The following is a 14,691-nucleotide window of genomic DNA, read 5'->3' as shown; positions in this document are numbered from 1 at the left end:
GGAGTCATCTACTCCTTTTATAAAGAAATTTCAAGGTGAGTGTATGAAATCATAAAGTGCACCTAGTTACCATTTTATTTTTAGTTATAATATTTATATCATCTCCAGTAACTGTTACCGTTTGTGTCCATTCACTAATTCTGGTACTCTCTGGAGCCAGAGGTTTTACTTAATAGCTAAATACTATACCGTCTTATGTTATATTCTATTTTGTTATATTTCTTGTGCATGCTGTATTATTGTTTTATCAGATAATTTATGTATAGAGTTTTCACCATATTCTTGAATATTAATGTAAGTCATTTTACTTATTTATTTCATTCATTTTATTTATATTAAAGTCTCAGCTCAGAGTATGTTGAATAGTTAAATCCTGATAAATTGTAGTTACATAGTAATCTATAAATATGCTGAATTTCTGACGTTAGTATTTGTTGTAGCCAGTTACTCTCTTTTATATTAAGTGGTGTTGATAACTAATATCCATTATTTAGTTGGAATTTTATGTTTTCATTCCTAAGCTCTTCATTACAATGGACAGATAATTCCCAATCCAATTGATGTCCCATACATTCACATCGCATCAGCTGTGATGGTTGGACAAATCCCATACTTGATATTTCCGGCAGCATAGCAATTGCTCTAGGTTTTCATATTTGCTGATTGGTCAAATATCGTTTTAAACCCTGACACATATTAGCCGTCAGGTGAAGCCAGACCCTAGCTTAAATATTCATGCCGAATCCGTCCTAATAATCTGCAATTTATTGGTTGCTTTGTGCGTAGCCCTCGGTCTTTATCAGTTTTTCCCAGCAGTGATCCTCATCTCAGTTCAATAACACTGGTTACGCGCCTCTGTGTCATGTTTTTGGTTTTTCCGCTGAGTACATTTTGTGTGGCGGTCTCTTAATGCAGTGTCTCGTCGCGGCTAGTTAGTAGCTAGTCTTATTGTGCGACAGTTATTGGATGGCTTTCCATCGTTTGGCAAATTTGTCCCAGTTTGAGGAATGTCAATTATCCCTCTATCAGTTGTGATCTAGTCACCCCGGGGTTCATAATCGTATTTTCGTAGGTTTCTATAGTTATATACTCGTGCAATGGTCACCATGGTGCTGGAGTTGAATCATTTCATCTTAACAGTATTTAGCTGGATTGCATACTGGCTTGTTTGTCCTTTCATGTAAGTTGTCTATAATCATTCGGAATCCGTATATTCATAGTCACTTTTAAATATCTAGCCTTGTATATGCCATAGCATCAAGCTGTAAAGTACATGTATATGTGACAGCGCGCTATGCTGCCCTAAGGTGGCTTTTGACTCCTAAAGCCTAAAGTACGCCAGAGATAGAGAGAGAGTCTTGTCTTACGAGCGTTTATTAATATACTGACAACAAGTACGAGGATTATAAAACTACAAGTCTAGATCTAATCAAACTGCATGCTTTTATATAGTTTTGACAGCACCAAACACGTGATTCATACTAGAAAAATGAGCCAAACACAAGATACATTAAGGAGACAAGAATGAATAATATGTTTATAATTTTGTTAGGTTACAACGGTCAGACAGAGGAGATTCACATTGGCACTGAGTGCTTTGCGGCATGATGGTAGAGCGTACACAAGCAGTCAGTGCATTGACGTTATAAAATGAGGGTATTTCTTACAGCCACTGTACACAGATAGGGATCACAACCCTTCGAATGAAATGTTAACTGTCATATACGGGTACTATCGCAATGTTTGAGAGTAAAGCTTGACATATCTTACACCTTCCTCCTTAGATGACGTCACGGACGTAATTCTTTTCTAGAGGGGTTGTTGGTTGTTGATCTGTCATAGTTATTGGTGGGCGTCATGTGTTGACGTAGCTAAAGTATCGTTTGTATAATGACTTCTGAATTGTTTGTATAGTAACTGTTTGTTTGTATGTCTGCCATTGTACCGTAATTTTCGCGAATACCCAAACTTGTATGCTACAGGATGTCCCCTGATATATCTTGTCGATGACTCACGAATCGCTATGCACTGTCAGCATGTATCTTGTAATTATAGTTGCCGCTTCCTAGGAATAAAAATAAGAAACACAGTATACCCAAAACTAATACAATATGCAATTAAAAAAAATCCTATCTAAGTGAAGCCTTACCCTACTTGTCAGGCCTCAAACTACGGTTATAAAAAAATTAAAATTTTAAGCATATGTAGCATTTGATTCTAATTACTCCTTTTTTTGTTTTACTTCCATCCACTCACAAAAATGGTACATAACAAGTAGATATGTCTAACACAAAACAATCCATAGGCAGTAGCTCAAAAATCAAGTATATTGGCTGCACAGCTCACTAAAACCAACCCATCATTTAGGTAGTGTTCGGAGAGGGTGTCAGAGTTAATCACGTAACCCTGAAGTGATGGCAATTTTAACTTCTCAGATTTGAGTGGTCTTGCAGTATGTTGTCATTCCTTTTGTCAGATGGCTGTGAATTTACTGATATTGGTCTGGTAGGCTGGAAATCTTCTGCTTCTATATGTTGGTGTCTAGATTCCTGTTGCTAAAGGAGGGGAACCGAAACTGCCAGCTAATTCAGCTGACAATGAGAGTTGTGTGCTCTTTACACACACGAATTTAGAGGACCAATTTAGACTGAGATTCATCTCAGATAATTAAATTTCTCAAATAAATCAATCCAACAAGCCATTTTGTGGAACTCAATCATTACCTCTGCAGACAGCCAGATTTTTCATTACGTTCATAAAATTTACCTTTCAAACTATTTTCATTTACTATTACAGTCATTTTTATCTTCTGAATCATGCTTTGTCCATTCTTGGTTTTATGCTGCTGCTCCATGACTCTACTAAAAATTGATTGTTCTAATCGAAATCTGACTGATCTTGATTTTATCCAACTTAATCCTAACTCTTATCCGCCATATCGCTTCATTGATTTCCATGGAAATCCGAAATTAACCAAAATTACTCTTCCCACTGATTTACTAGCAATTTCTTCCAATCCACGCCTAATCATCACACGAGGTATGTATAAGAATTAATTTACAGTTACTTAATTAACAAGCATTAGTTCCAATACACGTGTAGCAAAAACATTCTAACGATTATGCGCCTTTTCGTGATAAATTATAAGAGTTGTGTTTACTTTGATTTTGCAACGCATGATCGCTCAGTAGTAGCCCTCCAATTCCTGTTACTGCAATAATACTTACGAGCAAGTGTCATATTGGATCGCCGCCTTGGTAGTGCGGCTAGCTGTAGTAAGGATTTAATGAAGCCTAGGCACAACTAAACTGGTAAGTCTAGTATTAATAAGCAAATTCCTTTTGTTTTAGCTGATTCTTCTACTGATTTAACGTCAACCACTCCTAATGCCGATCCTACCGTCACAGAAATCATGAACTCTACCAACAATAACTTTACTATCGAAGATGTATCTGCTAGTTTAATCATCAATTCCACTACTATTTCGTTGACAAATCCATCAAATTCACACCTGATTCTTGAACTATCAATAGCTGCTCCTTTGTCTATTATCATAATTACCGCTATCGTATTAATCTATCGACTGTATATAAGAAGACGGAATCATAATCAGCAACTTACAACTAATCAATTAATTGCTCTAGGACAATTATCTAATATTTCTACAATTATTGACAGCGAAGAAGAAAACGTTATGTTTGATCGAAGCCATGATTCTATTCAAACTGCCTAATTTCTTAACATTATTTTCCAACATTATTATTAAATAGGATTTACTACTGTTTTTAACGCATGGTGGTTAATTACAAATCTATTTACTTACTGAAGTTTTAACTACTAACTATCTATATACCTATATACCTATGCATATCGTAAATAAACGATAATGATCATGTCTTTGTTTGAGGCGTTGTCCTCATAAGTGTGGTTAATATTTCTCAGCAAAGCAAGTCTTCTAGTGAGATTCGATAGGGCAAATGTCAATTAGGTTCAAGGTCGAAAATTGTAGCTATGTTTAGGCTGCTTAACGTCAGAGTCAGAAATATTGTCAATGTCTTGATTTTCACAATTTTGCAATGAAAAGAAGAACTTCTATATTGCACAAGGTTGGGTTTATGATGTTGTAGCATCCAATTGTATGAGTCATTTGCTGCTGTCGTGTCTGGCAGCACACAAAGTGGTAACTGAGGTAGTTGAAAGTTTGCCACAGTATGTCCCGTTCGACATATCATTGGGGCCTGTGCATAGCATAGAGTTACCAAAGAACATAAAGTCAGCATGAAGAGCATAGATTGTGACACGTTCAGTTTACTACCAGAGCATGCATATACATGTAAATTAGGTGGTCTAGTTGGGTGGTATGACTTGATCTCATTCACATTACCGACACCTGTTGATGCTTTCTTTACTTTAGGAGTGCTAGTTCCTGGCTCAGAGCGCTCAACAGTGTCATCTTCAAAGGTTACAAAGTCATATATCTTATCCAAACTTACCTTGGAAGTTTTGACATGGGCCTTACTCAATGTTTCTGAAGCCTTGTGTTTTGGTGGGAGGCTATTTAGAGTGACCTCTTGTTTATTTACAGAGTTTTCGTTGGCCACATTACAACTATTTGAAGGGGCCTCGCTTACCTGTAAATAGGCTTCTACCACCTCTACTACAGCGACTTCTAACTCAGCATACTCTACTGTTATGACTGGAGTGATCATTACAGGAACCACAGGTATGACTTCTGCTACCTCTACATTGCCTGCCTCTACCTGTCCCTGGCAGAGCTCCGCATGTTCCTGTACATGTTCAACAGCCATATTGTCATAAATAACTGTATTGTTGTCACTTACATGGTTGGGTTTAGATGAAGCAATGGGGGCAGGGGGTGTTTCAAGTGTGGACTTAGTGACTGCAGTTGAAGCATAGGCTTCCTGGGGCTGATAGGTGGGAGGTTGGGGTATGGGTGGCTGTGAGCGTTGGCTGGTCAACCAAGCCTGAAACCATTGTGGCATCTGGCTCTGGTTGCTACCTTGTCTATCTCTAGGGAAATGACTAGGGTGTGACTTACCTGGTTGGTTCTGAGTAAACCTGATCTTATTAGGGTGTTCTTGTCTAGGCTGCTGGTATCTAAGATTACTGGTTTTTCTGTCACAGAATCTAGCTATATGATTTGGTGATTGGCATATGAAGCATTTTCTTGCTGGTTTATCAAAGTGTTTGTTTACACTTGGGTTAGGTCTGACTTGATTGCTGAAGTTGACAGATACATCAGCCACTTTTTTGTCAACCACCAAAGCCGTTTCGACACTAACCGCAGCTTTTAGTATTTCTGAAAGGGTTTTTCCCGGTATGCCCATGATTTTGTCTTTTATGTCGGGCCTCAAACCCGCTCGAAAATGTAAGAGAACGTAGGGGTTCTCTTCCCCTGCAGATCCACTAGCAATTATTTTGTGGAACTTTTCGTAATACTCTCTGACTGTCTCATTTCCTCCCTGCCTCACTGCAGAGACTTCCATGGCAATTTGTTGCTCTCCTTTAACCGCGTTTAATTTATTTTTCATAAGGATTTTTACTCGCTGGTACGAAACTGAACTTCCTTCAGCCTTAATTATGTCTTTCAGGTATGCCGATGCTAGATTTTTAAGGTATAGCTGTAGGATTAATACATATGACGATTTTGGGACTTCGTGCAGTAAACAGCAAGTTTCAAATTGCATGGCGAAGCTCTCGAAATCGTCATCGAGTGACCTACCTGTGAATTTTAGGCCAAATTTAACCCATTCTCTTCGTAAGTTTGAATCACTTTTACTAGGTTGAGGTGTATCAAAACTTACCTCTGAATCGTTGTCTTTCTTGGCATTGCCAGTAACATCGGCCAACTTGGCAACTTGTGTCGTCAGGAGCTTGATCATCTCCTCAATTTTCCCGGTCTGTTGCGCTACACCGGCCAAGGCATCTCTCTGTTCATCGATGGCTTCTCCCACGCCGGCAAATCTTTCGTTGACTTGATCTCTAAATTCGTCAGCTGCTGGTTCTTCAGCATCAGATCGCTCCAAATCCTCATCACGAGCACTTTGTGATCCTTCTCTCTCTGTCATCTCAAATTCTGGCAGTGTCCTTGGGATTTTATCAATTTTATCGAATCCCACTTCTGACACCAAATGTGACAGCGCGCTATGCTGCCCTAAGGTGGCTTTTGACTCCTAAAGCCTAAAGTACGCCAGAGATAGAGAGAGAGTCTTGTCTTACGAGCGTTTATTAATATACTGACAACAAGTACGAGGATTATAAAACTACAAGTCTAGATCTAATCAAACTGCATGCTTTTATATAGTTTTGACAGCACAAAACACGTGATTCATACTAGAAAAATGAGCCAAACACAAGATAAATTAAGGAGACAAGAATGAATAATATGTTTATAATTTTGTTAGGTTACAACGGTCAGACAGAGGAGATTCACATTGGCACTGAGTGCTTTGCGGCATGATGGTAGAGCGTACACAAGCAGTCAGTGCATTGACGTTATAAAATGAGGGTATTTCTTACAGCCACTGTACACAGATAGGGATCACAACCCTTCGAATGAAATGTTAACTGTCATATACGGGTACTATCGCAATGTTTGAGAGTAAAGCTTGACATATCTTACATATATATGTATATGTAAAGTTATTAGAAGGTCATTCGGGAAATATATTGTGGTTGCTGTATCATTGCGATAGTCAACCATATTGAATATAATTATATATATATATATTTGCTTATTAATTCATGTAAGTTGCTTATAATTATTCGGAATCCGTATATTCATAGTCGTTTATCTAGCTGTATATATGCCATAAGATCAAGCTGTAAAGTACATGTATATATGTATATGTAAATTTACATAATTTACATTAAGTTATTAGAAGGTCATTCAGGAAATATATTGTGGTTGCTGTATCATTGCGATAGTCAACTGTATTGAGTATAATTATTTATATATTTGCTTATTATTTCATGTAAGTTGCTTATAATTATTAAGGATCCAAACATTCTTTTTGTAGGTTTTATGTTATCAAGTTTTTTGATTGTTTTATGTTTTGATATATATATTCATGTTAAGCTGGGCGCTGTAAGCTATTTTTATTCGTACTCTCTCTCATCATCATAAATATAATTTGTCATCCGCTTTTGTTGTACGATCTCGTAGCTCATATCTTCTATTCACTCTATATAGTGGTCATTCTCTCACATTCCAGAATCAGTGTTTTCCTCTATATCTGGTATCTCCTTTGCGTTAGTTCTGTACGATGTACGAGGGTGAAACATTTTCATGTACAAGTTTTAATCGCTTTACTGAAACTCAGCTTGGTTTTGCAAAGGGCTTGATACACGGTACTATGTTTGCTGTGACATCTGTTCGATACAAAGTATGAAACAGGCTCAGGTACTGACTTGAAAGGGCTCGGCTACAATTTTTGCCAATCTCAAGTCTGAATAGGTAGCATCTACCTCCTATTTTGAAAGATATGTCTGTTGCTTGTTGATTGTAATAGTCTACATGTTTTAGTTTGAGAAATTCTTATATTTCTTGCATTCAACAGCCATATAAAAAATATACGCACAAACCACGTGTAAGTTGGTGAAGTCAAGCTACTAGCAGTTTTACACAGAGTATGAATGACAGCCAAAGACACTGAAATATTTAAAAACATTTTTTCCTAGGTGTTATTGACCTCTGACAATCTTTCTTCAGTGTTTCTACCTTGACTTTCTAAAGTCTGAGTGTCTTCTCACTAAATTATTACACAGACTGTTACTTCTATCTCTACAGGATGGTGCTGCCTCGATGTAGAAACAGCGCTAATTTTTTAATTTTCCGATTCGTGAGAGTTTAATCTTCCCCCATCATGACACTCTCTCATACGGTTGAGCTCGGCGACAAGGAAATCATCAAGATAATAGAGGAGTACCTAGCAAATAAACAGGTTGATGTTGCCCTCATATGCTTGGAGAGAGAGAGAGTCGGGAATCATTAATGGTATGTCCTGAATATGGTTCTGGTTGAAAGGGATACCTCGTTGTCATAAACCATGTCTAAAACCATTCATAGGCTTGTCTCTCCGTCAGACCTTCCACCAACAAGTTTGCTGAAAACTAAGTTAAAATTCAAGTAATAGTATTCTTTTCTGACCTTCGCGCTATTACAGTGTGGTAATTATATAATAATTGTATGATAATTACATAGTATTATATAATAATTGTATGATAATGACATAATATTATATAATGATTGTATGATAATCGCATAGTATTATATAATAATTATATGATAATTACATAATATTATATAATAATTGTACGATAATTACATTATTTTGTAATAGTCGTATGATAATTGAGTAATATTATGTAATAATTGTATAATAATATAACTATTATATAATAATTGTATGATAATTGAATAATATTATATAATAGTTGTATGATAATTGAATAATATTATATAATAGTTGTATGATAATTACACAATATTATATAATATATAAATAATATTGTACAATAATTGTATGATAATTACACAATATTATATAATACTTGTATGATAATTACATAATATTGTATAATAATTGTATGCCGTATAATCTTAATGCGGTATGATCAAAGCCCTGTCTGGCTGTCTGAAGAGACAGGTAGATTATGAAAAAAGGATTTCACCAGGTGGGATTTGAACTCACCACATTTAGCTCAGTAGACAGACACTCCAACATCTACACCATTTGACCGTTTTGGCTTATTACACAATAACTAGTACAGTTTTTGGTCTTGTGCACCGTGAGATAACGTAATCACTCATCACTATCGTTTTGTAGGGAAAGACGGGGCACAGTAAGCCAATTTTGGTTTGTTTCTCAAATAAAATATAAGTGACTGCTTGAATTGAGCTTAAACTTGGTCTATAAAAATTTAACATGTTATTATTGTATTTGAATGGTAATGATTCACTTTGGATCAATCGCGAGATTTTATTGTTTTTGCAACATTTTACACCTGGCTCACTTTGCTCCACTACCGAGGCAAGGTGAGCCACCCAATGGGGCAAAGTGAGCCATAGCAATAAATATGTGATTTGATTGCACATAATATATATTTGATATCTTTTAACTGTTTTAAAACATTGAGTGTGACAATTGTCTAACTAAATTTGACTTATGACTAAGACAGAACATGGTAAACTAATTATACATAGTTTATAACATAAAATGTGGGAGCAAGTCGTATGAGCATTATCGTGAAATAATGTAGTAAAAAGTGTGTCGCCTACAGTCTCTATCAGCAGTGTTATTGAGAATAGTTTATCTTACTTTATGAGCTTTATGATAAATGCGTATGTGCACACAACTCACGAAAATTATTTATGAACAGCCGTCGCAAACCTTTGTACCGAAATCTCATCAACAAATTTAACCATTTTTCAATGGAGTCGTTTAAGTATAATAACGATACAAAACACATGTAAACCTTTTTAAATATATTGCCAAGTCTTTGAAATTTGTAGACAATATCCTACAACTAACCCATCTGATCGGATTATACATAAATGGACAGATTAATTTAGCCTAAAATCGTCATTAAAATTTTGACAGGCTTTTTTTCATCAAAGTTAAGACCGGACAACGAAACGCCGACAAGGCCGCGCGATAGAGAGTAGAACTATTAAGTCGTGTGCATTTTACGAGAAAAACGTGCACATTTCACCAGTCTATGGCATTGTCCAATTGCTGAAGGTTTCTGTAACTAACGTAGAAGTACTGAAAAGTAATAGTTTTTTTGCCGATTTCAAAGTAACCGACATTTTGGACACTTATAATGATTACTTTGGTATTCCAACTGGTGTTCGAAGCAGTGAAAGTAAAGGAAATGACAATGATATTTCTCTAACGATTCTTATAAGATTATTACAATATTTAATTATAAAAATAATTATTCGATTTTAAAAGATTTAATTATAAGAATAATCATTCGAATTTACAAGATCGAAGTATATAGTGACCGATGTTGGGCAGTATGTTACTGTTATTATTTTTTCTAAATAATTTTGTTAAATAGATATTCTAAAAATCTAAATAAATATCACAACTTCTTGATATTGGTTGCTATGACGTTTTGAAATGTAAACGAAATCGTGCATTGGTTTTCTATTATTACTGTATTACTATATTAATAATATTGGTTATTCTAATAATATCAGTGCATTTTACTTCTAATATTGCATTTCTCCTATTGCAGAGGAGAGAGATATATAATATTTTCCTTTTATTGTTGTTGTCTGTTGTACATAATAATGCCCAGTACATTACAGCTACCATTGCAGTTACCTATAATTGCACTGCAGTGCCATTTGATTGCCAATATTGCATTTCTCAACCATCAGTACCCTTTCTTTTTTCCAATATCATTTTGGTCGTGGGCTGTATGACAGGGAATTTCTAATTATGAAATTCATGTTGAACTTTCATGCGCATACTAGTAGACGTACCACTAGTAAGTTGATTTGTGGGAAAGAAAAGTTGTAACAATACTTCAGTTTATTTAGTTTTTAAGAAATTATCAGAACAAGTTAACCTTTTATGTCCTATGTTTGACTATGTTAGTGTAAATCTTTCGCATAACTAAGGAGGTTGTTTTTATTCTTACTGATTTTTCATACATCGTCTAGGTGACCATCTCTTTGAACAGGAATGAGATGTCTCATTCACGATTCTTCTGTGTTTTCATGCTTTGAATGGGTTAGGAATTGCCCTACCATTTCATCAATTCGGAGTTGCACTATTTAGATCATTCCAAGATGAGCGATGTATTCCTCAAAATAAAACTTGTTAGAGTTTTTCTAACTTTTTTCATATCAGGGTCACTTTTCAATTCATGAGTAGCCAATCGCCAGATCAAAATAAGAAATTATTTCATCATCTTCATATGAGCAACCCATCATTCGCATGTAAATATTAATATGAAAGTAACAGGTCCAGATGAAATGGTATGGAGAAGCAGTAGAATGTTTTTGTAGCCGATACCCGCATGGCTGTGTGAAGTACGCTGAAATATTTTTTACCTCTACTGGGGAGAGCTTAGCTGAGTATTATCAAATCCGATCCATCAGCAGTCAGCCTTTCTGTGATACTGAATAGTACTCCCACCTTCAAGAGACAAATACCCTCACATAAATTTATCGAAGCGAAATGGTCTGGAATAGGTTTGGATTCGTCTGTTCTTGTGATTTGGAGTGGAAGCAACTCCAAATCTATTCAAATCATGGAAACGCTCTGATTCTCAGGTGCTTTGATTCTGCTCTCATATTAATTTGTGATATTTGTAGGTGTTTTCTCAAAAGATGGACTTTTTCTCCGGCAGCTGATTCTTGATGGTCACTGGGATGACGTGCTTGAGTTCCTTCTGCCGCTCCATGGGGTGGAGGGCTTTGACAAAAACGCTGCCTTTACCTCATTTACAAGCATAAATTCCTGGAACTCCTTTGCATAAAGTTGGATCCTGGACCGTTACAGGTAAGTTGTCCTGACAGGTCATTACATGTGATAGTATCTGACAGGTCATTACATTTGAGAGTGTCTGACAAGTCTTTACAGGGTAGTGTGTCTGACAGGCTATTACATGTGAGAGTGTCTGACAGGCCATTACATGTGAGAGTATCTGACAGGCCATTACATGTGAGAGTGTCTGACAGGCCATTACATGTGAGAGTATCTGACAGGCCATTACATGTGAGAGTGTCTGACAGGCCATTACATGTGAGTGTGTCTGACAGGCCATTACATGTGAGAGTGTCTGACAGGCCATTACATGTGAGTGTGTCTGACAGGCCATTACATGTGAGAGTGTCTGACAGGCCATTACATGTGAGTGTGTCTGACAGGCCATTACATGTGAGTGTGTCTGACAGGCCATTACATGTGAGTGTATCTGACAGGCCATTACATGTGAGTGTGTCTGACAGGCCATTACATGTGAGTGTGCCTGACAGGCCTTTACATGTGAGTGTGCCTGACAGGCCATTACATGTGAGTGTATCTGACAGGCCATTACATGTGAGTGTGTCTGACAGGCCATTACATGTGAGAGTGTCTGACAGGCCATTTCACGTGGGAGTGTCTGACAGGCCATTACACGTGAGTTTGTCTGACAGGCCATTACATGTGAGTGTGTCTGACAGGCCATTACATGTGAGGGTGTCTGACAGGCCATTACATGTGGGAGTGTCTGACAGGCCAATACATGTGAGTTTGTCTGACACTCACATTACATGTGAGTGTGTTTGACAGGCCATTACATGTGAGAATACATATAATTATAGTTACAACTACACGTGCCATGAAGTTGTCACTCATTGACTCACTGTTTTCTTGAAAAAAACACTTTTAGTTCTGATGCTACTTTGTTTGGATGTTTAGTTTCTTCAGTTTTTGTATTTTCGATTAAACACAGTCTGTTTCTGACATCTGTGATTGGCTAATGTCTTCCTTGGCTGTCATTCCATCATCATCCCTGTGGTTGGCTAGCAATCATTATTTTTTCATTTTGTTCATACAGAACCATGACTCCACATTGGACGAGGTCGTCAGCTGCCTCACTGAGTTAGAGCATCTTTGTTCTGATAGTAAGGAGTATGACAACTTGTGCTTTCTATTGACTCTTCCCTCCATTTCCTCTGATCAGGCCTACAAGAATTGGAACCCTTCCAGCGCCCGTATCAACTGCTTTAACGAGGTCGGCTCTCCATGTTGTTTTATTGCATGGGGTTACTTAGTCAGTGGGGTTATTATCTACACTCCTTGCTTTGTACAGTTACATGATCTCCATGTTCTTATTGCATGAGGTTACTTAGTCAGTAGGGTTATCATCTTCACTCCTTGCTTTGTACAGTTAGATGCTTTCCATGTTCTTATTGCATGGGGTTACTTAGTCAGTGGGGTTATCATCTACACTCCTTGCTCTGTACAGTTACATGCTCTCCATGTTCTTATTGCATGGGGTTACTTAGTCAGTGGGGTTACCATCTACACTCCTTGCTTTGCACAATTACATGCTCTCCATGTTCTTATTGCATGGGGTTACTTAGCCAGTGGGGTTATCATCTACACTCCTTGCTTTGTACAATTACATGCTCTCCATGTTCTTATTGCATGGGGTTACTTAGTCAGTAGGGTTATCATCTACACTCCTTGCTTTGTACAGTTACATGCTCTCCATGTTCTTATTGCATGGGGTTACTTAGTCAGTTGGGTTATCATTTACACTCCTTGCTTTGCACAATTACACTTCAGTACTAACATTTGTAACTATACAGTAATCCATCACTACTTCCTGGCTCACCATTCACGGATTCAGTACTTCACAGTAGAAAATTTTTGTTAAAATCGAGAGAAAATTAATTAAAAACCATTTAAAAAGTAAAATACATAAGACACATCAATCTCATGAATTATAAACATGTGACTTCCTTCTCACAACGAACCGAGTTAACACAAGTATGAATATTCAGGTCAGATGAAGTCCAAACTACGTTCATACTATGTAAGTGTATTCTGTGGTTTTAAATACTGGGACTGGGGTTGAAATATAAACTGTAGGTCAATCAATATAACTTCAAATTACTTATTATATAAGAAATCAATACAATATGTTTAGAAAGCAGTGTAAGTGTTTTGGTGTTAAAATTTTGGCTCTTACATATACTTTAAAACATAAGCTTTTATTTAGCAAATTTTCACTTATCACTGGGACGCCGGTTCCCCTTGACAACCTTATATCAACTGTACTTGAATATTCCATGTACACAGTTAGTATAGATAGCATGAGTTCCATTAACTTTGGCTGTGCTAAATGATAGATACAACCTTAGGCCTTAGTGAAGTTTTGATCACACATAGCCTAATGATACAATTGAACAACATTTTTACCATGATGGTAAATTTATCAAAACCATTGCTTGGCGAGGAGGTTTTTAGCCCTACCAGCAATAACTACAACCTGTACAGTATATTGAGCGAAAATTACAAATCATGGATGTAGGGAATGTTTAAACACGATGTTTGAGAAGGTTTTATGTTCTTATTTTGCTGTCAATATTGTCTCTGTTCTTTCAGCTATACCCACTGGTCAGCAGGTTCATCGGGCTTGAAAAGGCAGCACCGAGCAATTCATCAGCTAAACACGACAGACTAGTTAACCTGCTTGCTAAAGGTCTGTTTTCAGACTAGTTAATCTGTTCACTATAGGTGTGTTTTCAGACTAATTAACCTGCTCACTAAAAGTCAGTTTTCAGACTAGTTAACCTGCTCGCTAAAGGTCAGTTTTTAGACTAGTTAACCTGCTTGCTAAAGGTCAGTTTTCGGACTAGTTAACCTGCTCACTAAAGGTCAGTTTTCAGACTAGTTAACCTGCTAGCTATAGGTCAGTTTTCAGACTAGTTAATGGTACTAGTACCTTCCATTGCAATGAATTCTCCAACTGTGGACTATGTCATACCTATTGTACTCGTTGGTTCCGTTGCAAGGAAAGTTACAACTGTGGGTCATGTCATATCTATTGTATTTGTAGCTTCCATAGCAGTGAAAGCTACAGCTGTGGGTCGTGTCATAACCATTGTACGCGTAGCTTCGATTGCAATGAAAGCTACAACCGTAGATCATGTCATAC

At 36.9% G+C, this 14,691-nt stretch overlaps 2 long non-coding RNA genes across 2 annotated transcripts; both read left to right on the top strand.

The window, feature by feature from the left end:
- The first annotated feature begins 2,506 nt into the window (after positions 1-2,506).
- Positions 2,507-7,017, top strand: LOC137410415 (uncharacterized). The gene is made up of 3 exons (XR_010981192.1): positions 2,507-3,311; positions 4,415-4,723; positions 6,426-7,017. It is a non-coding gene; the product is annotated as an uncharacterized lncRNA (long non-coding RNA).
- Positions 7,018-7,839: 822 nt separating this feature from the next.
- Positions 7,840-14,237, top strand: LOC137410419 (uncharacterized). The gene is made up of 4 exons (XR_010981193.1): positions 7,840-8,017; positions 11,354-11,540; positions 12,583-12,759; positions 14,139-14,237. It is a non-coding gene; the product is annotated as an uncharacterized lncRNA (long non-coding RNA).
- The last annotated feature ends 454 nt before the right edge of the window (positions 14,238-14,691 follow it).

This window comes from Watersipora subatra, unplaced genomic scaffold, assembly GCF_963576615.1.
Source record: "Watersipora subatra unplaced genomic scaffold, tzWatSuba1.1 SCAFFOLD_42, whole genome shotgun sequence".
NCBI classification, from domain to species: Eukaryota; Metazoa; Bryozoa; class Gymnolaemata; order Cheilostomatida; family Watersiporidae; genus Watersipora; species Watersipora subatra.
Note: the sequence above shows the minus strand (reverse complement) of the source record. Positions and strands in the feature narration are given on the sequence as shown.